The sequence below is a fragment of the Canis lupus genome, chromosome 25 (genome assembly GCF_003254725.2).
Source record: "Canis lupus dingo isolate Sandy chromosome 25, ASM325472v2, whole genome shotgun sequence".
Taxonomy (NCBI): Eukaryota; Metazoa; Chordata; class Mammalia; order Carnivora; family Canidae; genus Canis; species Canis lupus.
In genome coordinates, this window is record NC_064267.1 from 36,794,152 (window position 1) to 36,818,393 (window position 24,242).

Below are 24,242 nucleotides of genomic sequence, written 5' to 3' on the forward strand. Positions count from 1 at the left end.
CAGCCTGATCTCAGATATCACCTCCTGGAGGGAACCTCTCCTGAATCACTGAGCCCCTTGGTTCCTTGACTTAACTTTGAGGTAGTCTTGTTTATGTTGCAATATCTATGTATGTGTCTTCCTCCTCACCAGGCTGTGAGCAATTTGAGGTGCAATATTGGGCAAGAAGTATAACAGGAGAAGCATCATCATGAATATGCATAGGGGGAACTACAGAACAGTCACATTTAGTCCTCCATCTCTACAACAATAACCCCCCTTCTGAGTCAAAACTATACCTATCATTCACCTCTTATTTCTGGGGTGCCTAAAACCACATTCTCCAAGAGTCTTGTAAAGAATCCCAGGGCATGGCACAAAGCACAAATGCCAAAGGCTAGCACTTTTGTAGCCTCACAAAGTCTTGGTCAGGTGTCTTCTTCGTGGTGGTAGAAAACTAATGGCAGAGTTACCAAAGCAAGTCTGTAAGCCCAGGAGGCTGATATCTAAGCTGGACAGCCCTTGGCAGGACAAAAAGTTCAGGACAGTGCCCAAAGCACAAATTGGCTCTGGACACCTAAGGCCCTTGGAAACAACAGAAACTGGCCTGCAGAGACCCTGAGTCAGCAAAACAGATGTCACAGGAATGAGGTAAGAGCTCCCTGCAAGGACATGTGGCCTTCCCTTGGAATGAAACATTTTAATATGTTTGAAAACCTTTATAAGTTCACCATAACACTCCCTAACTCTTCATGTTCACCCAACCTCCACATTTACCCACACATGACATTTGCATTGCCATCTCTGTGGCTTCCCCATGGCTGTTGCTGAGCTCAAGGAATCCTTCTTATGCCTACCCTTTTGAATACTTGCATTCGGTAAAACCCAGCTCAAGTGCTGTATCCTCCAGAAAGCTTCTCTGTCCCTATCTAGTTCCTTGCTAATATCTCAGGGAAATACTTGCTCCTACCATTGCCTTTGACATTCCTTTCATGTTACAGTCCATACTATACTATTTTCTGAAGATAGGACATGTCTCCTAGATGAGATTGTAAGTCTTTCAATGGCTAACCGTGTCAGAAATTCCTTTTTCCTCCAAAGCATTTTGCACAATGTATGCACATAACAAATACTATAAACAATACAACCCACTGAAATGATATCTTCAAATTCTATATTCTACATAACTTGGCCTCCATTTTAAATGACTTACTGGTTTTTACTAACCTCTTTTTAAAATTTAATCTAGTTATCAAAATAGTACATACTGACAGGCATACATATTACATGCAAAATAAGACAGACACAAGAAGTTGGCTCAACCAAGCATTCCTAGACATTTTTCCCTTGTCTGTCTATAGTTATGAAGATGCAAAAACTAAGATACTCAATTTCCCAGCATCCTTTAGAGCTGAAGAGGGCCAGAGAGCACACTTTACAATTTTGGTCAATAAGGTTGAAGTAGTGGTCTATTGTGTTCCCGCTTTCCCCTTCTTCTTTATTTCTGCCCGGAATGTAGGGGTTACCACTTAAACTTCAACAGCCATCTTGTGATAAATGTGAGGAAAAGCCATAAGAATCTCAAAGATGCTCTTCCTCCCTGACATTGCCAATAGGCTAAACCAGGACTAAAAGCCATCCATTTTCAAACTTCTAGGAAATAAAAGAGGGAACTATTTGATTAAACCATTGAAATCAGGTTTCTATAAAGCATTACTGCTGATATAGGCAGCCAAGATATCCAAGAGGACTTCTAACTGATATACTTGTACATTGTCAAAAACAGAAAAACACAAAGATGGAAAGTCACCTGCCACCCAACCACTAAACTGATTTATTCCACATGACTCTATTTTTTTTCTAAATATGGATGAACTATATTCTTCAATAAAAAAATGAGATTTTAATTATATTGTTTTCTATAATTATTTAACCATAAACTATGAACATTTTAAAGCCTTGCCATCAAGAATCATTTTTAGCATTATTTTAGGTAATACATACCATAATTCATTTTACTAACTCCTTTCCACCTGCTTGGACATAAGGTTCTTTCTAATCATTGTATAAATATCCTGGTATGTAAATGTTTGCATAACTTCATAAGGATTTCATTAAGATTATTTCTTAGAAATAAAATTTGTAAAATATGTCTATCTTTAAGGAAGGTTTTTAATGCGCTATGCTAATTTTTCTGCTACAAATTTTATATTATTTTTCCTAATAGGACAAATAATAAAACATGATTTTTTAACAAAACATTTGTAAATAATGAACGAAAAATAAATACCTAAAATAACATCAAGCTAAATAAGCAAGCTTTACAAGTGTGTCAGAATTTAAAATGTTTGTGTGGGGAATTAAAAAATGTATCCCACCATTATCATCACCACCATAGCTTCTGTCTACTTCTCTATTTTAAGAGAAATACATGGACAAAATCCAAACAACTCGATTCCAAAAATAAAAAAACAGTCAAAATGAAGATGAAATAAAGATGAAACCCTAGGGAGTTTTGCCTGGGAGGATAAAGGGGTCAAGTATTTGAGGCACATTTTTCTTGAAGGACATGGCCAGATTGAGAGAAATGACAGAGGAAGCAATGTTGTGGAGGCAGGAAAACATGGAGAATAAGATTATATTCTAGAATAACTGAGTTACAGACTCCCAGGAATTATTGAGCATGAAAGAATGGATGAGGGGAAGGGATGTTAATAAGAGATTCTATGGAGTACACTTATATCCTCTTGAATAACTGTGAGAGACACCAGTAAGAATCTGATGTCCTGCTTAGAGTATTGTTTTTAGATGTGATATAGCTCCGTAGCTAGACTATATGAGTTAATATTTTTAAAAGGGTTTCTCAAGATATGGTTTACTCCTCTTTAGCTTGTTGTCCACTATAGCTATTCAACTTATCTATTCTCATTCTGCTTCCTCATAATGGCAGAGTCCATTTTAAAATTCACTCCACAAAGATCTCTAACATCTTTAATGCCTTCACCACCTCTTCAGCCCACACATTAAACAGGGAAACCTGTCAGTTTTATTAAATGTAAGGATTTCCTCTGTTTTTATTCTGATATTGTTAATTTATACCTTCTCTTTTCTGTTTGTTGAGATCAATTTAGCTAAAGCTTTATAAATTTCACTTATATTTTTAAAGAATAAGCATTTGCTCTGTTTTGTTGGTTTTGTTTCTTCTATTTTTTCTGATTATCTATTTACTGATTTTTGCTATTTTCTCCTCTGTGTATTTACTTTGGTTTATATGCTCACTTTTTCCTAGCTTCCTAAAGTGAAAGTGTAGCTTATTTAACTGAGTTTCTATTGTTATATCTTCAAGTTCACTAATCTTTTCTTTTGCAGGATCTCTAACTTTCTACTAATTCCATCCAGTGGGTTTTTTATTTCATATTTCTATTTTTTATTCCTAGAAGTTCCATATGTGTCTTTTAAAGTATATTTCTTTTACTCATATATTCCTTTTAATTCTTAAACACATTTGTGTTAGTTGTTTTAAAAGTCCTTATAAGCTAATTTTATCATTTCTATCATTTCTGTGTCTATTTCTATCGTCTGATTTTTCTCCTGATTATAAGTCACATATTTCTGCTTCTTTGCATATCTAGTAATTTTTGATTGAATGCTAGAGATCATGTTTTATATTTTTGTGTGCTGAATTCTTTTTCTAAGGTATTGGGAGATTGGACTTTATTCTGGCTGACAGTTAAATCCTTTGTGGATATGCTTGATTGTCTGAAAGCTTGTTTTTAGTTTTATGAGAGTGGGTTTAGAAAAATCCTTATAATATCACTAATTTAGCACCACTATTAGGGCAGGACACTTCTGGAGCCACTGTAAGCCCTGAGTGCTCAATGAAGACTCAATGCCAACTGATCAGAAATTAAACACTTTCCAGACTATGTTCATTTTAGCATTTCCCTGAATTGTCCTTTGGCTGCTCTAGTAAAATTTTATTCTATGCATGTGCAGTTTAATATTGAGCTTAAGAGAACTACTATGCAAATTTCTGAATCTCTTTTTCTATACAACACTATCTCTGGTACACTGTCCCAGAAATTCTGACTACTCTAGCTTTCCCAAATTCTGATCTCTGTTCACTCCACTCAGAAAGACTGCTGAATTCTGTCTGGGACTTTTTCTTTGTGCTGACATCCAGAAAAGTGCCTCACAGCAGAAAGCTTAAGCAATCTTGGAGCTCACACTATTTTTTTTCTTTCTCTTGGGACTACAGCCTTGTACTATCTATTGTCCAATGTCCAAAACCTATTGCCCTTTTTTTTAGTTTTCTAGTTATTTACAGCAGGAAGATGAGTATTGTCCCAGTTATTGCAACATGGACAGACTTGGAAATCTTATATCTGTTTTGTAAACTAAGCCACAAACTTTCCTAGGTTTGAGCAAAAATTTCTCCAGAACACATACCCAAAGATACAGCATGGTTCTGACAATAGTACCTAGTTATGAGACCTCCAAGAAGATGAATGCAAGGAAGAAAATTCAGGGCTGCTTTTTTTTTTTTTTTTTTAAGATTTTATTTATTTATTCATGAGAGACAAAGAGTAAGAGGCAGAGACATAGGTGATGGAGAAGCAGGCTCCATGTGAGAGCCCCAAGTGGGACTCGATCCTGGGTCTCCAGGATCATGCCCTGGGCCAAAGACAGATGCTCAACCACTGAGCCACCCAGGCATCCCTAGGGCTGCTTTTATTGTCACCCTTTCACATCTGGAGAACTTTCCTTGGCTAAAACTTTAGAATTCTCTGTACAATATTTGGGTTTTGCAGCTCTAAGAAGCACTAAATTTCAAATGCCCAAGAGCAAATAGATAAAGTGAATTGAGGCCTCACTAAGTGGAAGTGATTCCAAAATTTATTTTTTTATCAATAAAAATTGTTTATTTATAATTCAATGAGGATTTAAATTTATAATAAAACAAGTTTCAAATTTATATTTTCCCCTGCTTAATGCAAGTGCTTCACATTGATTCCTTACTTCAAGCTAATACAAGCTATCTGCTGGATTCCCTTTTACTGAAGTCCCTTCAATTCTCCTTTCTGAGAATCTCATAGAATGAAGGAGATATGATCAATTTTTCTGAAGTATCAAAGAGAATTGACATTGTATGTGATCACATTGGTCTGGTTAAACCAACCTAACCCTCAAGAGTCTATCTCACTGCTATCACCCAAATTCTTCCCCATCACCTTGCTCCTGGACTATTGCCACCAGTCATCCCAACTTCAATTGAACTTCCTCATACAGTTTGGTAATATTGCCTACAATTCAACTTTAATCATAACATTCCCTGATTAGAAAACCTTTATAATTCTTGACTGCTACAATGTTCTCCATAATTTGGCCACAATTTTCCCTTCTAATGTTCTGTCTCATGTTTTTCCTTCTCTGCATTCTAACCAAGACATTAATTTCTGGTTCCTGTGCATGAACCATAATTTCACAGCTTTCTTCTTTCTCTTTCAGTTCACACTTTCTTTTCTCCCTCTGGAATACTTTCCTTATGCCAAATATTTGATTATAAAAATGTTACCTATCTTCAAAATCCCCACTCTAAAACAATCACATTCATGAAAACTTCAATAATTTTAAAGTTTCTTTCTTTCTTAGAAGAAATCTCTTGGGCAGCCCGGGTGGCTCAGTGGTTTAGCGCTGCCTTCAGCCCAGGGCGTGATCCTGGAGACCCAGGATCGAGTCCCATGTCAGGCTCCCTGCATAGAGCCTACTTCTCCCTCTTCCTGTGTCTCTGCCTTTCTCAATCTCTTCCCCCCACCCACATGTCTCTCACGAATAAATAAATAAAATCTGAAAAAATAAAGAAGAAGAAATATCCGTTTCCTCTCTAAATAACTTAGTCTAAACTTCATTTATCATATGTATCACTGTCTACCTTACATTATAACCACTTCAGTAAACCTCTTGAGCATAGTCTGTGTATCATTATTTTTCATGAATCTTTAAGAGTCACATGGACTGAATTTCACATATGGGTGTTCAGTAAATATTTATTGAGAGGAGGAGTGATTGATTGGATATTTGTATATATTCCTTGTTATTATAATAGTTAATTTAAAAGGTATTAGTTTGAACCATATGAAATGGCTGTACATTCAAAAATAGTCAAATATCAGCAATTTAAAATGATTTAATCTTGTACATTTTCTTCCCTGTTTTAATATGAGCTATCCTTTCACAAACTGTCTTACATTATTAAAGTCAGAGGATGTCTAAATTAATCAGGGACAAAGGAGTTTTACTAATGAAATGAAAATGTCAGAAATAATTATTTATGAGAGCTGAACTGAGTATAAAACTGACACATATCTGTTAAAGATCTTACATGTGCAGAATAATAGATGACCACTAAAATCAAGCTAGCTTCCAAAAGGGAAGTATCAACAGGATATTGGAGAATCTCATGGTCTGAATAAGGTGGCATCGCTAACAGTAGGAGCCAGGGCAATTTTGAAGGCCTCAGCAGCAGGAGTTCCTGGGGTTTTATTTCTTTTATTTTTTTAAACTCCTAACCTGTTTTGATTTAAATTCTAAATTCCTGAGATATAACATCTGAAAGACTTGGCAAGGTAAAGGATCTGCCAATCCTTTAGTTAAGGTGAGAAAAATTGCTTGGAGCCTGGCCTTATAGACTAGTATGTGGAGAGGGGCAGTGGGCATATATATATGATTTTGAAAATAAAATGCATACAAATTCAAAGACATTTGTTATATACCATTCTGGGGGAGATGTGTCTTCTGCTTTACCTTCTGGAGAAAAGTTTGAAAATCTTCAAGCTAGACCATCTCTATGGTATTTTCAAACTCTTAACACTTTCTCAGTCAATAAATCTTCATATGTAGCCAAACATTTTCTCTTTCCTCCTCCAACTGAGCTCATTGCTATCAAGTTCATCTGTAAATGACTAGTCTGCTGTTTGGGATGTCTGAGTGGCAAGAGATAAGAGAAGTTGAATTACTGACACAAGTTGATAGTGGAACCTAAGAGACTCATCTCAGCTCTATTTATAATCCATTTAATTAATATTTGTTTAGCATCTACTCTGCAAAAAAATTTAGCACTTGAAAAATCATAATATCCAACATTCGCAAATACTGTGAGAAATACAAAGGAATATAAGCAATAGTCCCTGCAGTCAAGAAAGTTATGATCCGATTAGGAAACTCACAGGCAAAGTTAATAACAATGCAAGTTTAGTGACTAAGGGTATAAATGTGTCTCTTCAGATGCAAGTGCTAACATACATTATTTCATTGCAAAATGTTGCATAGACATGAACCAAAAGAATCATTAATTGTATGGGATTATTTGTTACAGAAAATTGGCAGTAACCAGGTCTACTGAACCCTGCATTTCTGAGTCATCTGCCAAAATCTGGAAATAGTGTTCTTCAAAGCTTACCTTGAAAAGTGATTTAATTTCCATTATTTTATACCTATCCCACTCTCAATGCTGAACAACAGTGAGTTGGGTCTAAGGTTTGAACTACCTCACCATTCCCTTCCTACCCAGGAGAAACCAGCAAGCATTCCATGGTCTTTGTACATAGCCTTTGAAGGGGAAATGAGACACAGATAGGGGGAAGAAGCAACCTGAGGAGTTGAAAAGAGTCATGAACTAAGAACCAGAAAACTTGGTTCTGGTCTTACCATTGATCCCTATTTACTGTCATGCTTAGAACAAGTCTCTTAACTTCCCTATGACCTATATTGGCCCATCTATAAACCAAGGGGGGCGGGGTAGGAAAAGTTTTAAATTCAACAACATTTATTATGAACCCCCAAGGAATTTCCCTAAAATATTTCTGTTAAATGCTTCTGGACAAAATTGAAAACCTAATTTCAAATCACAGACCTCCAGACTGCCTAATAACAATTAATGGTAAAACATCTGTTCCACTTTTCTTTTTTTTTTTTAAGATTTTATTTATTTATTCATGAGAAGCACAGAGAGAGGGAGAGGCAGAGACACAGGCAGAAGGAGAAGGAGGTTCCATGCTGGGAACCCAATGTGGGACTTGATCCTGAGTCCCCAGGATCACACCCTGGGCCGAAGGCAGCGCTAAACTGCTGAGTCACCTGGACTGCCCTATTCCCCTTTTCCAACCCCAACTACATACCTGATGAGACAGACCAAGTGCCTCCCCTCTCTGATGCAGTGAAACTCTTTGAAAATAAGCTAAAGGAGAAAATCATTTAGGGGACATGATCACAGCTCTGACTGAATCTTTCTTTAACTTGTTGAAAACCATCCCTTACAAAGGGATTGTGAGAATGTAATGTAATTCTGTGCACAAGAGCTCACAAACTAATCTGGCCTATAAAGCATTTCTACCAAAAGCTTATTGTTGAAAGCTGTGGGCTTTAATAAAGTGTTATCCAGGGACAAGTCTAAAAACTTGTCTGTTCTAAAAACCCTCCTCCTCTTCTGCCTCTGTTTATGCTCTTAGTTCCGGTGCCTTGGTTGATGACCAAAAAGGGTCAGCTCTGACTCACAACAGCACTGTGAATATCCTGACCCTGGTGGGCTACAGGGCCTGAGATGTTTATTTCATTTCCCTTTCATTCCATACTCAGCTGGGCTCTCAGGGATGGAAAGGGAAGGAAAGCAGCCCACGCTGACCAATCAGTCCAGAAATATTTACTGAGCACTATCCAAGTACTTCGCATTGTGAGGAGACATGAAGCCACATCTCAAGCCCAGGGCTTCAGAGCTGCTCCCAGGTTTATGAGAATCCCTGTCCTGACCACCTTAAACAAGGCCACTAGCCCTGAGAAAGAACGCTTTGGTCCTTGGAGTGTGTGGAGCTAAGGAGGGGTCCAGGATAGGAGGTTGCTGGAAAGTGCTTAGGACCTAAGGGCCTCAGTGCATTAATTCATTTAAACATGTCCCCTATTGGGCAGCCTGGGTGGCTCAGTGGTTTAGTTTAGTCTTTGGCCCGGGGTGTGATCATGGAGACCTGGGATCGAGTCCCACATCAGGCTCCCTGCATGAAGCCTGCTTCTACTCCCTCTGCCTGTGTCTCTCATGAATAAATAAATAGAATCTTTTTTAAAAAAAAAAATAAACATGTCCCCAGGAGAGGACAAAATTCTCTACAAATATGATGAATTGAAGAGGATGGTGGATGTCCTGAGACAGGGCAGCAGAAATGTAGTGAAGGCAGCTCTGTGGCTCTTACGCTCTCCTCTGGCCCTGACTCCACGACCAACCGAGAAGTCTCAAACTTAGGAAGACTGCAGTCACTATTTGGATGTTTTAGGGACTAAGCCAGTTGCCTTTCCCCTATCAAAGCATTGAGTGTAGCTGGATTCACAGAGAGAGGGAAGGGAGATGTAAATCTTGTCCCCTAAGAAGAGAGCAAGCCAGAAGCTGTGAGGCTCAGCACTAGGGCATCTCCTTACCACATTGTCTCCAGTGAGTTTTGGCCCAGTCTAAGCCAGAAAGAATAAAAGTTGCTACCAATTCCAGACCACATTCCAGGGGCCAGACTCTATGCTAAATGCTTCAGTTGCATTATCTCATTTAATCTTTACACCGCCACTGCTCTCCACCCTGCCCCTCTCAGCAAGTTATAATTATCTCTACTTAGGAATGAGAGGAATAAAGTCTCAGAGGGGCTAAGTAACTCCTCTGAGTTCATGCAAGTAAGAAAAGTGAAGATGTTAATGCAGATTTGTCAGAATTTGAATTCTGTGTTCCTCAGTATCTGACATGGCTTGCCAGAAAATAAGCTGGAAACTCCAGGAAGAGGATGGTGGGGAGAGGGCGATGACAGAAAGAACCAGCGGTGGACAGAGAAGAAATGATCCCCTGGTTCAACATGGTAAGAGCCTCGGGTTTGGTTTCCTGGAGGTGGCATTTGGGTCCAAGCTCAGTACAAAGCGACAGGAGGAATATCTGTAGAACAAAGTCTTAGGCAGAGACTAACGGAATGGAGAGCCCACAGTGGGACCTGTAAGAGCTCACACTTTGGAGATGCATGGAGGATCTCTAACTTGTCTAGGCAGAAGTGTACATGGAGGCATGACATACTTGCCCCTGCACTTTTGTGAGGAATGATGACAATGAGAGGGGACCAACAGGGACAGGGCTAGATCCATGGTGCAATTCAACTGTGATGGACAGTACATCAGGTATAGGCATGAAGGGGATATGTCTGGTTTTCTAGTGCCTGCTGTTCTGGTATTTCTGGATCCAGCTCTCTCCACATTCCTTAAAAAAACAGCAAAGGAAGGAGATGAGCATGGGGAAGTGAACACTACCTCTTCCTGATGAAGTCTTCAGAAATATCATTAAGAAATGCTCTTTTCATTGTTTTCAATGGTGTCAAGTCTTTTTAGGTGGGAAGTCAACCCAGGGCAAAATCAATGAAGCCCAGTCCTTTACACACTCACACACATTCCACAAAGAAGCATGGAAAATGACCTCTGCCTTCGTGAAATACACAAATTTATTTGTTTTGTTTTCTTAAGAACTTTATTGAGATAGAATTCGTGTATCATACCATTCACTCAGTTAAAGTATATACCATTTAGTGGTTCTTAGTATAGTCAGTTGTAAAGCCATCATCACAATCAATTTTAGAGCATTTCATCTTTCCAAAAGAAACCCATTTGCTATGTGTAGGCACTCTTTATTTTCCTTTAACACTTTACCTCCAGCCCTGGGCAACCACCAATTTTTTTTTTTCTGATTCCATGGATTTGCCTGTTCAGTACTTCATACCTTTTTATGGTGAATAATATCCCATAAAATGAAGACAGCACATTTTATTTATTCATTTATCAGTTGATAGACAGCTGAGTTGTTTCCACTTTTTGGTTATGAATATTCATGTACAGGCTTTTGGATGGATATAAATGTTAATTTCTCTTGGGTTTATAACTAGAGATGGAATTGCTAGGTAATATGGTAACTCTATGTAGAACTTCTTGAGGAACTACCAGATTGGTTTCCAAAACAGTTGTACCATTTTTCTTTTCCATTAGCAATGTATGGGACTCCAATTTCTCTACATCTTCACCAGTACGTATCATGATCTATTTTTGATTATAGCCATTCTAATACATGTGGTATCTCATTGTATTTTGATAAGATTTCCTTCATGACTAATTTGAGTAACTTTTTATCTTTATGAAGCATTTCTGTGTCTTCCATGGAGAACTATTCAGATCCTTTACCCATTTTCAAACTGGGTTTTCTTTTATTACTTAGTTATAAGACTTCTTTATATATTCTGCATATCCGATGTTCCTTATCAGATATATGATTGGAAACATTTCTCCCATTCTGTGGTTTGTCATTTCACTATGGTATCACTTACAATACAGTAATTTTAATTTATCTATTTATTTTTATTTTGTCAATCAGGCATTTACAGTATTTAGTGTTGTATCTGAGAAATCATTACCTAATCCAAGGTCAGAAAGATTTATAACTATATTTAACTATATTTATGGTTAATTTTAACTAATTTATAGTTAAGTTATAAATTAGACAAAACTTATAACTATATTTTCTTCTAAGAGTTTTATGTCTTTATCTTGTACATTTAATTTTTTTTAATTTTTTATTTTTTTATTTAAATTCAGTTAATGAACACATGGTATATAATTAGTTTCAGATGTAGAGTTCAGTGATTCATCAGTTGTATATAACACCCAGCTTGTTACATCATGTGCCTTCCTTAATACCCACCACCCAGTTACCCATTTCTCCCAAACCCTTCCCTAGCAACAACCCTCAGTTTGTTTCCTATGATTAAAAGTCTCTTATGGTTTGTCTCTCTCTTTGATTTCATCTTGTTTTATTTTTCCCTCCCTTCCCCAATGATCCTCTGTTTTATTTCTTAAACTCCACATGACTGAAATCATGTGATAATTATCTTTCTCTGATTGGCTTATTTTACTTAGCATAATACCCTCTAGATCCATCCATACCATTGTAAATGGCAAGATCATCTATTGATGAACATCTGGGCTCTTTCCACAGTTTGGCTATTGTGGACATTGGTGCTCTAAGCATTGGGGTGCAGGTTCCCCTTCAGATCACTATATTTTGTACATTTATTTATTTATTTATTTATTTAAAGTTTTTATTTATTTACTTGAGAGAGAGAGCACAAGCTGGAGGGAGGAATAGAGGGAGACAGAGAAGCAGGCTCCCTGCTGAGCAGGGAACCCCGCATACAGCTCAGTCCGGGACCCTGAGATCATGACCTGATCTGAACGCAGAGGTTTAACCAACTGAGCCACCCAGGCACCTCCTGCATTTTTTACATTTAAATTTATCATCACTTTTGAGTTCCTTTTCTTGGTATGATATGAGATAGGGGTCCAAATTCATTTTTTTGCATGTGGATATCCAATTGTTCCAGCAACACTTGTTGAAAACACTATTCTTTCTCTCACTTAATGCTTTGGCACCATGTGGAAAATCAATTGCCCAGTTTACCATCTTGTTTGAGAAGCAGGTTGCATAACTGAAAAGGACAAGATACTCTATGAGATGTGAGGTAGCCGTAGGTATTGTTAGATTTAAGGGAAAACATTCTGATGGTTAACTATTTCAGAGATGAATTATGCAGTGGTAGGAATGGCAGAAGGTTTAGAGGTAGAATAAACTGGATAGCTTATAAAAAGCAAGCATAACAATGTAAAGGGTTTGTTGATTTGTTCATTTTTAATATATTCCTAGAGCAAAAGCTAAAGAAAGAAGGAATGGACTCTGTTTAGGAACTAGATTGCATAGTAGATTTATCAAACACCACTCCTATAATCCTATGTAATATAACTTCTCTCACATGGATAGTGGATAATTCCTCCTCACTTTAGATGCTTCTTCCACAGAGAAGTGTGATACTCCTACTCTCTCTCTACCTTTCACTTCCCAGGGGAAGAGGTATAATTTAATTGTGTTAGTGAAATTAAAGATAGTAAACTAAGAATGCTCAGCTCAGCTCATTTCTTCCTTTTGTCCTCTCAAGAATCAGCTGCCTACGGGGAATTGCAGTTCTCTTCTACTCCATGCTAGGTTTTATGTCTTGGAGAGAAAGAGGAGAGTGGTGAGGAGTCCTCACTCAGACTGACATTTTCTGTTACTAGTTGGGTATGTGTTCATAATTCAGGAAATTAGAAAACTCACTTGCCCACAAATGTGAGCCGTTCTTATGACTTTGCCCTTATCTGCGTCAGGAGTGATACCATTGATTGAGTCCAACGAGGGACTTCATTATTTGGTGCATAGGGCAGGACATTGAGTTTTCAGAACAAAATGGCATGTACGAAGTCTTTTGGTGGGGCCAAGGTATTGAGGGAAAAAAAAAAATTCAATCTGGTACTTGTCAAAGAATGGTAGGGAACTTTATTAAAGAAGTTTATTACAGGTTCAGGGATTACTGCAATGGGGTTTTGCCATAGGAGAGAGAGATTGGGCTCAATTCTAAATACAAGAAAAAGTGGGGATTAGTAATAGCCAAGGAGCAGAATAGAGGCCAACAGTTGGAAAGTTACTAACAGGAAACATCAGGGATAAGAGGAGATTTTGTAAATCATCCTAACAGGATTCTTGCTGAAGTCTGGCCAGGATGATCAGATGTCACCTGATGGTAATATAGGATGAAAATCTGAATAAATATCAGGAGTGAGAGATCAGAAATCAAGGTTGAGGGATTCTGGATAAACTGACTAGCAGGATTCTTGCTAAATCTGAACTCTTGAGAACATGCCCAAGGACCAAGCTTAGTTGAAAAGAGCTCAGAGGACCCTGAACAGAGATTGGTCAAGGAGAGAATATTTGTCTGGAGCTTGGCGATACAGAAAGTCTGTATTGTAATAATTAATTGTTCTATCAAACAATCAAGCTCTTTAAAAGTGAGGTATGTGAGGCTTGACGCTGGATTAAGAAAACTCCTGAGGCCCTGAAGGAATTGTAGTGAGGGTATAGCTGCTTAAGGAATCTTAGTTTGATCCAACCATCAGGAAGTTCTCTGAGTCAAAGCACAATAAGAAATTGAAGTTGATGAATTTTAGACTTTTATTTCCTTGAACTTTAACCCATAAAAGCAAGTAAATTTGATTATGGAGATTAGTTTCTTTGAACTTTGACTTGGCAAGGAAATTTAGTCTTTGAACTTTAAATTCCCTCTGGGAATTTGATAATAAGGGATATTTATATTCAAATCTGAGACATTCCTAAATAGCTGACATTTTATTATTGAATTGTCTTTATACAGTTTGTAATTGGAAGATCTTAGTGAGTCATTTAATTTCATTGAAAAACCTGATATACTATGTTGGAAAACGTGGTTAGATATAATTTGGAATAAGAAAGGGAGTCAGTTTTCAACTGTGAGTACCAAGTAGTCTTGGCTTTATTTAACAAGGAGGCTGTTTTCACCCATTTCAGAGCCTTCAGGGATCAACTAAACTAACCTGAAGAGGTTCCCAGGAAGATCCTCAAAGAAGCCTTAGCTGGTCCCTGGGAAGTGGGGATTGAGGGGACAACACAACTGCCCTGCTTTAGTGCTGATCTCCAGCCTCAAAGAGGGCCATATTCTTTGTTGACTCAACTTAATGGCTGAACATCTAGAGTTGTTGGGGAGAAATGCTTCATCCTCATTCTTGGTGTTTCTTTTAATGTGAAGTGTGGCATTCCTGATTTTCATGTCCCCACAGAAGGGCTTCTTTGTATATTAAGAATTACATTTGACCACTGACCCAATCCACATTCTCCAATCTGGTTTTTGTTAGTAATAAAGGTGGTGTGTCAATTTTTCAGCCACAGCTACTCTTTTTTTGTCTTATTGACAACTGGGTATGATGCAGAGTAGAAAAGAATGGTGCTATTCAAACCCCCAAAGAATATCATCTTCAAATTGCACGGTAGTTTACAAAGCTTATTTCACATATCCATATATCACATGTGTGTGTGATATACAAAATATAATTTTATAAATATTATAAGGGAAAATACATTTTATATTTTATATTTCCACATATTATGAAAAATAATTTCATAATGAAATGTATACAGTTGTCCCTTGAATAAAGTGGGTTTGAATTACCTGGGTCCACTTATACACAATTTTTTTTCAATAAGCATAGTAGAAAAATTTGGGGGGGATTTGCAACAATTTGAAAAAAACCTGCACATAAACTGCATAGCCTAGAAATACTGGAAAAAAATTAAAGTTAGGTATTATTGTAAGAATACAGTATATAATTAATATGTATAACATACAAAATATATGTTATTCGACTATTTATGTTATCAGTAAGGCTTCTGGTCAACAGTTGTCTATTAGTAGTTAAGTTCTGGGGAGTCAAAGTTACACATGGATTTTCAACTGCTCAGGGGTTGGCACCTCTAACTCTCATGTTGTTCAAAGGTCAACTGTATATGAAATATACATAAGAATTATATATGAAATATAGGGACATCTGGATGGCTCAGTGGTTGAGTGCCTACTTCAGCTCAGGGCGTGATCCCAGGGTCCCAGGATCGAGTCCCACATCAGGCTCCCCACAGAGAGCCTGCTTTTCCCTCTGCCTATGTCTCTGCCTCTCTCTCTGTGTCTCTCATGAATAAATAAAAATAAATCTTTTAAAAAAAGAATTATATGTGAAATATCTACATATAAATATACTGTATTAACATATATATACACATACCATACATATATACACACACACACAGTTTTGTCATTTGCCATTGTAAACATCTCGAATGTACATCTATTTGACTTTTGCCCTGGTTAGCAATATTTGCAAAAATAAAAGGGGCCCTGATTCTCAAATTAAAAGCAGTGATTCTCAGACCGAGCATGCATGAAAACCACCTGTTAAACATAAATTGGGGGGATCCCTGGGTGGCTCAGCTGTTGGGCGCCTGGGGCATGATCAGCCCAGGGCATGATCCTAGAGACCCGGGATCGAGTCCCACGTCGGGCTCCCTGCGTGGAGCCTGCTTCTCCCTCTGCCTGTGTCTCTGCCTTTCTCTCTTTTTTTCTCTCTCTCTCTCTCTGTGTATCTCTCATGAATAAATAAATAAGATCTTTAAAAATAAATAAATAAAACATAAATTTGTGGCCTCCAGAGCAGAGTTTCTGATTCAGTAGGTGTGACCTCCTTCAATAGATGGCACCAGCCTGGGAATTTGCATTCCTAGGAAATTCTCACATGTTGAAGATGGTAGGACACACAATAGGAGTATATTGATACTCTGCAGACACACTTATCTTTGGATATTTTAATTTCATATCTGAAGGACTTCTCTTGCCCTATTGACCTAAACATATATCATAATGTATGTAACCACATTCAGATTTTATGAAGAACTTCATTCTTTCCTTGCTAGCAACTGGAAGAGTAATTGTATTCCACATTCAAAGTAGGCAGCCAATGAACACTTGGCCAACTACCATTTTTAATGGCAGTCTTCAAGTTTTGCAGAAACTATAAAGCTCTCCCAAACAGAGTGTTGGAATAGCTAACCACAGAGATGAAAGTTGTACATGTCTCCATCTCTTCAGAGAGCCAGCCTCTGAGTATCCCTTCCCAGTTGTCCTTCAAAGGCTGGATTCAGTGACAAGAAGAGAAACCAAATGCCTGCCAGTTCTCCCATAAGTTCGGATGGTATCTTTGTTGATGCATAAGACATTCCTGTCATAACAAGCATCATTTAGATTAAAAATAATAAATCTCTTCTGGTTCAAGTGACAGGTGGTTGGGGTTTCAACACACACGTGAAGAGAAAAAGTGAAATTGCTCATTTTGTAAAGGAGGTACCAGGTCTGAAATTGAGACATGAATGGATAAAACTCAGAAAACAGAAAACAAATATTTTAGAGAATTAATTCCTTGTATAGGTAAGGAAATAATTGTGAGGCACTCAGACACCTTTAGTGCCTTTAAGAGACTGTGCTCTGGGGTCTGCATATCTACATCCCTCTTCTGAGAGATTGCTTATGTGTAGCTAAGAGTGCTTGTTCCTACACAATGCCACAATCCTGCCTAAAGATGATTAGGTCAGGGACAGAACCTGATCTAAATAACCGGGGCCATATGGACACTTGATTCTTGAGAGGAATGACTGCCTCAATCAGATCTTCTGGGTGTCCAAAAGCAGCAAATGTAGTTGACAAATAGGGTAGAAGTGGAAAGACACAGAGAAAAGGCATCAGGAAGAAATCAAAAATAAAAATAAACCATAGGCAGAAATAAGAAGGAAAAGAATAGAGAGTAGAATAGGAAGAAGAGGTAGGGGAGTGAGAATACTTATGTGGCAGATGGGTCCCCAGGGTTGTTCTCCGTTTGTGGCTGCTCTGGTCACCTCCTCTTCCCTCCTCTGAAAGCCCTTGCTGGGAGTCTGCAGAAGCTATTCTTATCCTTACAATAAACTCTCATAAACTAGGATAACCTGAACAAGTTTCTAGCTCTCGCAAACATATCTTTGTTAATAGAAATAGAGACAAGAAGAGACTATTATAGATTATGATCCTGGACTCAAACTACGAAGATGAAATGTAATACAAGCAAATTGTGAATTGCTTTGCTTCAATTTAAAAAATTAACCAGATCTGACTAGACAGTAGATCATATAGACTTGAAGAGACCTCAATTCAGTGCATCTGGTAAAAGCAAACTCAATCTTACCTTCTTTAACAGATGTTTAGTACATTCACACACACACACACACACAGAGAGAGAGAGAGAGAGAGAGAGAGAGAGAGGAGAATTGCTGCACTCTGCCTTGAATAAATTCTTGGATTAATGTGGCTCTCCAGGGCTCTGCAGTTTATAGAGATCTTACCTAGACATGTGGGCACACAGCAACAAGGATGGCTAGCAGCAGCACAGGTTAGGTGTCCTTCTCAACATAGTTCCTAGACATCCATGTACCTCCTATAGCACCTTGCTACATCTTATTTTATTTGTTCAAGGATCATAGTTCCCACTGAACTTGAAGCTTTAGAAGACAAGAACATATCTGTCTTGTCCAATGCTCTGTCCCTAGTACCTAGCACAGTGATGAGAATGGTTGAAATACTTAAAGGGCACCTGGGTGGCTCAGTCAGTTCATAATCTCATGGGTCATGAGACCCATGTGTGGAGCTCCATACTCACTGGGGAGTCTACTTGAGATTCTCTCCCTCTGACCCTCCCCCCACACCCTCTCTCCTTAAGAAATAAATCTTTAAAAAAAGGAATACTTGAAATATTTTTGAAATGTTTCTTTATTTTTGAAATGTTTATCAAGGAAATGTTTCTTGAATAAATCAGAAAATCACATTGTATGAGCAATGGTAAAGTAAAATGGGAACCTTAAATTTGGAAAGGAAGAAACTCCTTTCCATTAGATTGTGGACTCCTTACACTAGATTGTGGTTTTCAAATACCTGCAAGATTTTCATGTGGAAGAGGGAATAGGATTGTTAAGGCCTCAAGTGAGCAGAATTAGCATGGTGTTGGTGATAAGTAAACCAGACTAGCAATCAGAGCCAGAGCTCACTCTCCAACTCATGGTAGACTTGCTGCTTACATTGGAGCCATCATTCCATCATTTCTTCTTCTTCTTCTTTTTAAAAAAAATATTCTTATTTATTTAGATAGAGAACATGAGTGAAGGGTGAGCGGAGGGCAGAGGGCAAAGGAGAGAGAATCTCAAGTAGACTCTGTGCTGAGCATGGAGTCCTATGTGAAGCTTGATCTCACAACCCTATGATCACTACCTGAGCTGAAATCAGGAGTGAGATGCTCAATCGACTGAGCCACCCAGGCATCCCTCATTTCATCATTTCTAAGCTCTGTTCAAGCTTCAACATTTAATGAACCATTAAATGATAGGCAGAAATTCCGGGAGAGAGATTTTTATTTTAATTTCACCAAATTCCCCCAACATTTAGTGTCAAAAATAGAATGGCTTATCAAAAATAGAATGATCTGTGAGCTTTCTGATAAAATAAATCAACAAGCAGATTTCATTAACTATGTACTTTGTGTGTTGTAGATATGAGTCTTACATTGGGTGAGAAGTTGGACAGGATAATTTTTATCCCCATCAAATTCTATGAAATTCTAATTACAGGGTGTTTTTCAGTTTTGATGTCAAGAATGTGAACCAAAGAAAGAAGTGGCTTCTGTTTTTATTCTGTGGTTTGTTAAGTATACAACTTAGTCTTGCCAAGCCTCAGTTTTCTCATCTGTTAAGTGGGGTTAATAATACCTGCTCTTCCTACTTTAACAGATTGGTAAAGATCAAATGAGATAATGTTTGCACTTCAAAAGTATAAAGTGCTCTACAAATATATTAAATCTCTTCTCTGGAGGAAGAAAAAGAAATCATGAAGGACCATGTCTTCTGATGTCCAGGCCAAGATTCTGTCGTTCTAAAGCAAGACTGTTTTTCCTCAAATCCCTCTAGACATCCTAGAGATAGTTTTCATCTCTCTCTCTCTCTCTCTCTCTCTCTCTCCCTCTGTCTCTCGCTCTCTCTCACTCTCTCCCTGCCTGGGAATAATAGGGCTGCTAACTTGTTTTTTAGTTGTGGTGAGTTCACTTGCTACTTAAATGTCAAGTTCCACTTGACTAGAAGTTAATATATAATGTCTTCCCTTTCCTCATGAGTACAATTCTGTTAAATTATCTCTTTATGCTCACATTGATTTTTTTTTTTTTGCTTTTCAGTTTTAAGTCCTAAAATAGCATATTCAACCCTACTGCTTTACTGCTTTCAAGGCAATAATGATGGTGCCTGGCATTGTGGGAGTTTAACGCAAATCATAGTTAAGTTGGCTGTGCTTCAAGATAACAAGAGCACTGCCAAATGGGCGTTTATCAAGGATGCCTGACAGCCCCAGGAGTCTAAATTACCTCACATTTGCAGCCTTTCCTTCACAATCCCCCATCACCTTCATGCAAGCCAAAGGGAAATACAAGATGGGTTTTATTATCCCCATTTTACTGAGAGGAAAAACGAAAATACAAAACAATGAAGTGCTTTTATAAAGTCATGTGGCTGATGCTAGACCTGAGCTTAAAAATTTGGATTCCTATTGGTGCATTAGTCTTACTACCAAGCCTTTAGAAACCATTAGACATTAGATGATCCTGCGTTTCCCTTGGGTTGATTGTACTTCCAATTCACTCATGTCATGGCATGAAGATCTTTCAACCATTGGCTGGTCTTGCTAGGAAAGGCTCTGACTTTTATCATGGCATGTTTCTAGACAACCTAAGAGAGGCCCAGGCTAAGAAAGGATCCTCAGGACAAGAGGAAATAACTAGGAGAGAAAGCTTGTCCTTGTGAAATTTTAGTGTTTGGCCCTTAAAGTTTGTCAGAATTTTGAGGAATAAGTAAATAATAGAGGCTTAAAAACTACATTAGTGGGAGGGGCTGAATAAAAGGCATGCATCTGCCATATGTATACAGTGACATGAGTTTTTTTTTTAAGATTTTATTTATTTATTCATGAGAGACACAGAGAGAGAGAGAGAGAGAGAGAGAGAGAGGCAAAGACACAGGCAGAGGGAGAAGCAGGCTCCATGCAGGGAGCCCAATGTGGGACTCGATCCCGGGTCTCCAGGATCACACCCTGGGCCGAAGGCGGCACTAAACTGCTGAGCCACCTGGGCTGCCCAACATGAGGTTTAAAATAACTTAGATATTGTCACCTGCTTTGGTTTTGGTGACAGTCCAGTGAGATATATATGACAGATGTGTGTGGGGTGGGAGGGTGCTCTCTGCACCTCACAAATAATCAACTTAAATGACATCCATGATCATGTAGCTAGTAAACATTAGAGCTACCCATGAATTCTGATCTTCAGACAACACTAGAAGATTTTGTCTCACCTGTAATAGAATCGCAAGTATTGATTCTCACTTACATGAATATATTTAGGAAAAGAAGTCTCTTTTGGTCTCCCAGAAATAATACTATAGAGGAAAGCACTGTCCACTATTCTCCCTCTGCATAATGCTGACCTTACATTATTAAGGGTAAGTTCATTCACACCTTCCCTTGTCAAGACCAAGGAGGCCCCCTTTCCCTAGACCTGGCTTTTTTATAAGAACCCCAAAGACAGAATGTGTTTTTAAACCAGCTAGAGATCTCCCCATGCCCAGAGGGAGAGGCACTTTCCCAGAAAACACTCTTGCACAAGAGCCCCTTCTTTTTTGTTACTCCCTCCCCCACCTACACCTCAATGGAGAGTTCCTCACCTTTCTCCCAACACTCCTTCATTACCAGAACAGCCAGCCAGCCAGCCTGCCAGCCTACACCTTCCGCCTTCTCACCAAGCATCCTCTTCTTCAACACAGATTAGGGCCAGGGGCAGGCCAGTAAAATCAGGTCTACGGGTGGGGGGAATCTAAGAAACTCTTTAAGAAGCTGTGAGCCAGCCGAGGTGTCCCCAGAAAGTCCCTTCCCCCTCCCAGCACTGGGCTTTAGCCCTGCAGCAGTGGCAGCAGGGAACCTCACCACTGCAAGTTGAAACAGGACTCCCGCCTCCCCTCTCAGCTTTAAATAGGATTAATGAGAGAGAACATTCTAAACACTACTCTGAGAGGTTCCAGAACAGGCTGCCGGCTACTTCCTCTCAAGCTGCCATTTTGGACAGGGTCCTCTGGCTGCCTCCCCCTTAACCTCCAGCTAGCTCTTTCGTTCTCAACATTCCAGCTTTGCTGGGAACCTAACCTTGGAAACTCAAGGATAGATGAAGTCTTATTGCCCTCCCAAGTACCTCCTCTATCCACTGATAGTGCTAGAAAGTTTACTCTTGCCTCATTCATTAGATTATATTCTTTGATAAAATTCAAAGACTTTTGGAAAGAGAGTGGGAAGTGGAGCTGGGAAGGAAGCAATAGAAAGCTGTTAGTGTCTGTGTTCCATTTTATAGCAATTACAGCATCCCCTAAAACTTTAGTAAATGCATTTGAATCTGCTCTATATTTGTGTGTGTGTGTGTGTCCCTCCCTGTGGAATTATATTGTCAATACCACTCACAAGTGCCAGAAACTGAGGATATGGGCAGAAGACTTGGCCAAGGTCACCTAGCTGGGTTTCTGATTGGGGGGCGGGGGGTGGCAAAGAAAATAATAATTAAAGGGGTTTCCTGTATGACAGGTGCTGTGATAAGCACAATGGAGTAGGCACTAGTACTAGAAAACATCCAAGAAACTGATGCTATTTGGCATTTTGCCATGATTATTTCATGAAGGCAAAACCCCTCAAAGTTTACCAAAAGCCTCTTCTGGATGGAATGCTCACCTCACTGCTGCAACAGTCCTTCTTTGTTGTTTCCAGCAAACTTAGCTAAAAAGAATCAAAGAATGCTGAAATAAACCTCAGAGAATACCTGAGACAGCCATCTACCACTTCCACTCCTCTGTCCCTTTCTCTAGCTCCTCTCTTTTTGGAGGCAATAAGATTGAAGCTTTCTCATGGTGACTAGAGTCAGTAATGGGAATAAAGCAAAATATGTAGTCAACACGTAGACAGTTTGACGCACAAAGTACAGGGAGTGAGGTTAACTCCAGAAGACCTCAGGGGAGAATGGCAATGCTTGTTGAGACATGTAGTGACCTGGAAGATTCAAACAGAAATTCAGGCAGGTCAGTAGGAGTCCAAGCCCAGGGTAACCTCTCACCCCAGAAGACTAGTTCTTGATCCTACCAATTCTTAGGGCATAGCATCGGCCTTTCTGTCTAGGATCCCTTTCACCCAGCAGCTTCCTGAGAAATGACTGAGTAAATGCGTAAATTAAATTTCAGCACACAGGATCTCAAAAGCCTCTGATATTTTTTTCTCCACCCTGGAGGAAAGGAAATGATCATGCCAGCATTCCCTTAGGGGAACTAAATGATTTCCCAGAAGTCATGGTCTCATATGTTCTATTTGTTTAAATGAGTTCAGGGCTACAAGTAAATGTGAGCTTGACAGGGTCCATTTGCCAAAGACCTCCCTCAGAACTGACAAAGGTCATGTCAACTTCTTCATCTGTATGCCATTCCTCAGCCCTGGGGAGAAATTAGCCCAAAGTCTATTAGTTACCACCTATGTGCTCAGCAGCAGGCTGAATGTTATTAGAGATATAGAAAAATAAGAGGTGGTCTCTGCTATCATTTAGTCATTAAATATTCGTTGAATGCCTATCATGTGCCAAGCATTGGGCTGAGCACTGAAACATGTACTAGGAAAATGAGATGCATTCCTGTGAAACAATAGAACACAAGTTACAAAGTGCACAAGGGATCAAAGAATAGCAGGATATGGATGCCCTATTTGATAGGACTTCAGTGGAGTGTGAAGGGGGGATTCAGGAGGACTAGGTCAGGACTTAGGGAGATCCTTGAAAGACTTCTATTATGGTTTGAAGAAGACCAAGAGCTGAGAAGTGAATGTGGCCTTGGTGAAGGTGAAGAGGCAGTATAGAACTGAGGGAAGAAGGAGAAACTGAGGTGAATAGCTAAGGAAGGGGGCAACACTATGGAGGTGCTGGAGACACTACAAAGCTATTTATCTCTTGTGCATACAGTGGTTCCTGGAAGGTTTCAATTCATTTGGGGCATCTCTAGCTTTGGGTAGACCTGAGAAGAGTCAAGTCTAATAAGACAGCTTGGAACAGTAGAGAGAGAAAAGGCTTTGGATGAACCTGCATTCCAGTCCTTTATCCTCCCCTTACTAGTGGTGGATTTGGGGTACATTACTTAATCACGTTGAGCTGAGATTTCTTTATCTCTGCTCAGATAATGATTTCTATGGTTATTAAGTAAAATACTCTAGATAAAATGTCCAGCAAAGATGAGGTACATAATAGGCAAGCAATGACTGTTTTTCTCCATGGCTTCCCTATTCACCCTTGAAGAAAAAGGTGAAATGTGTGGGTATGTCCCACTATCCAACCAATCGGTCAAAGCCAGTGATGATAGTCTCCTTCAATTTGCCAGTGATTGTTAGATGATGCCTCTAGTCCTGTCTAGTGTCAACTGAGAGCTTTTCAGGAAAAGTTTCCTTGATCTTAAGAAAGAGATGCAGGAACAAAGGTCTTTTATTTCTTAGCCCATCATTGGTTCTGGGTGTGACAACTCGACTGGCAGATCCAACCAAAGTCATGGAGCAAGCACCATGAGGGCAAAGCCCATAGTTCAAGAATGGCAGAAAGAGAGATGCAAAGGCTTGATCTGTGATGACATTATGAGG

General features: G+C 38.9%; 1 long non-coding RNA gene across 1 annotated transcript in view; it reads left to right on the forward strand.

Annotated features, from left to right (window-relative positions):
- The window catches only part of LOC112669789 (uncharacterized), a 115,461-nt gene that overhangs the window by 90,197 nt on the left and 1,022 nt on the right, over positions 1–24,242 (forward strand). The window contains exon 4 of the long non-coding RNA XR_007405877.1: positions 9,744–9,863. This is a non-coding gene — a long non-coding RNA (uncharacterized LOC112669789). The remainder of the gene's footprint in view (positions 1–9,743; positions 9,864–24,242) is intronic.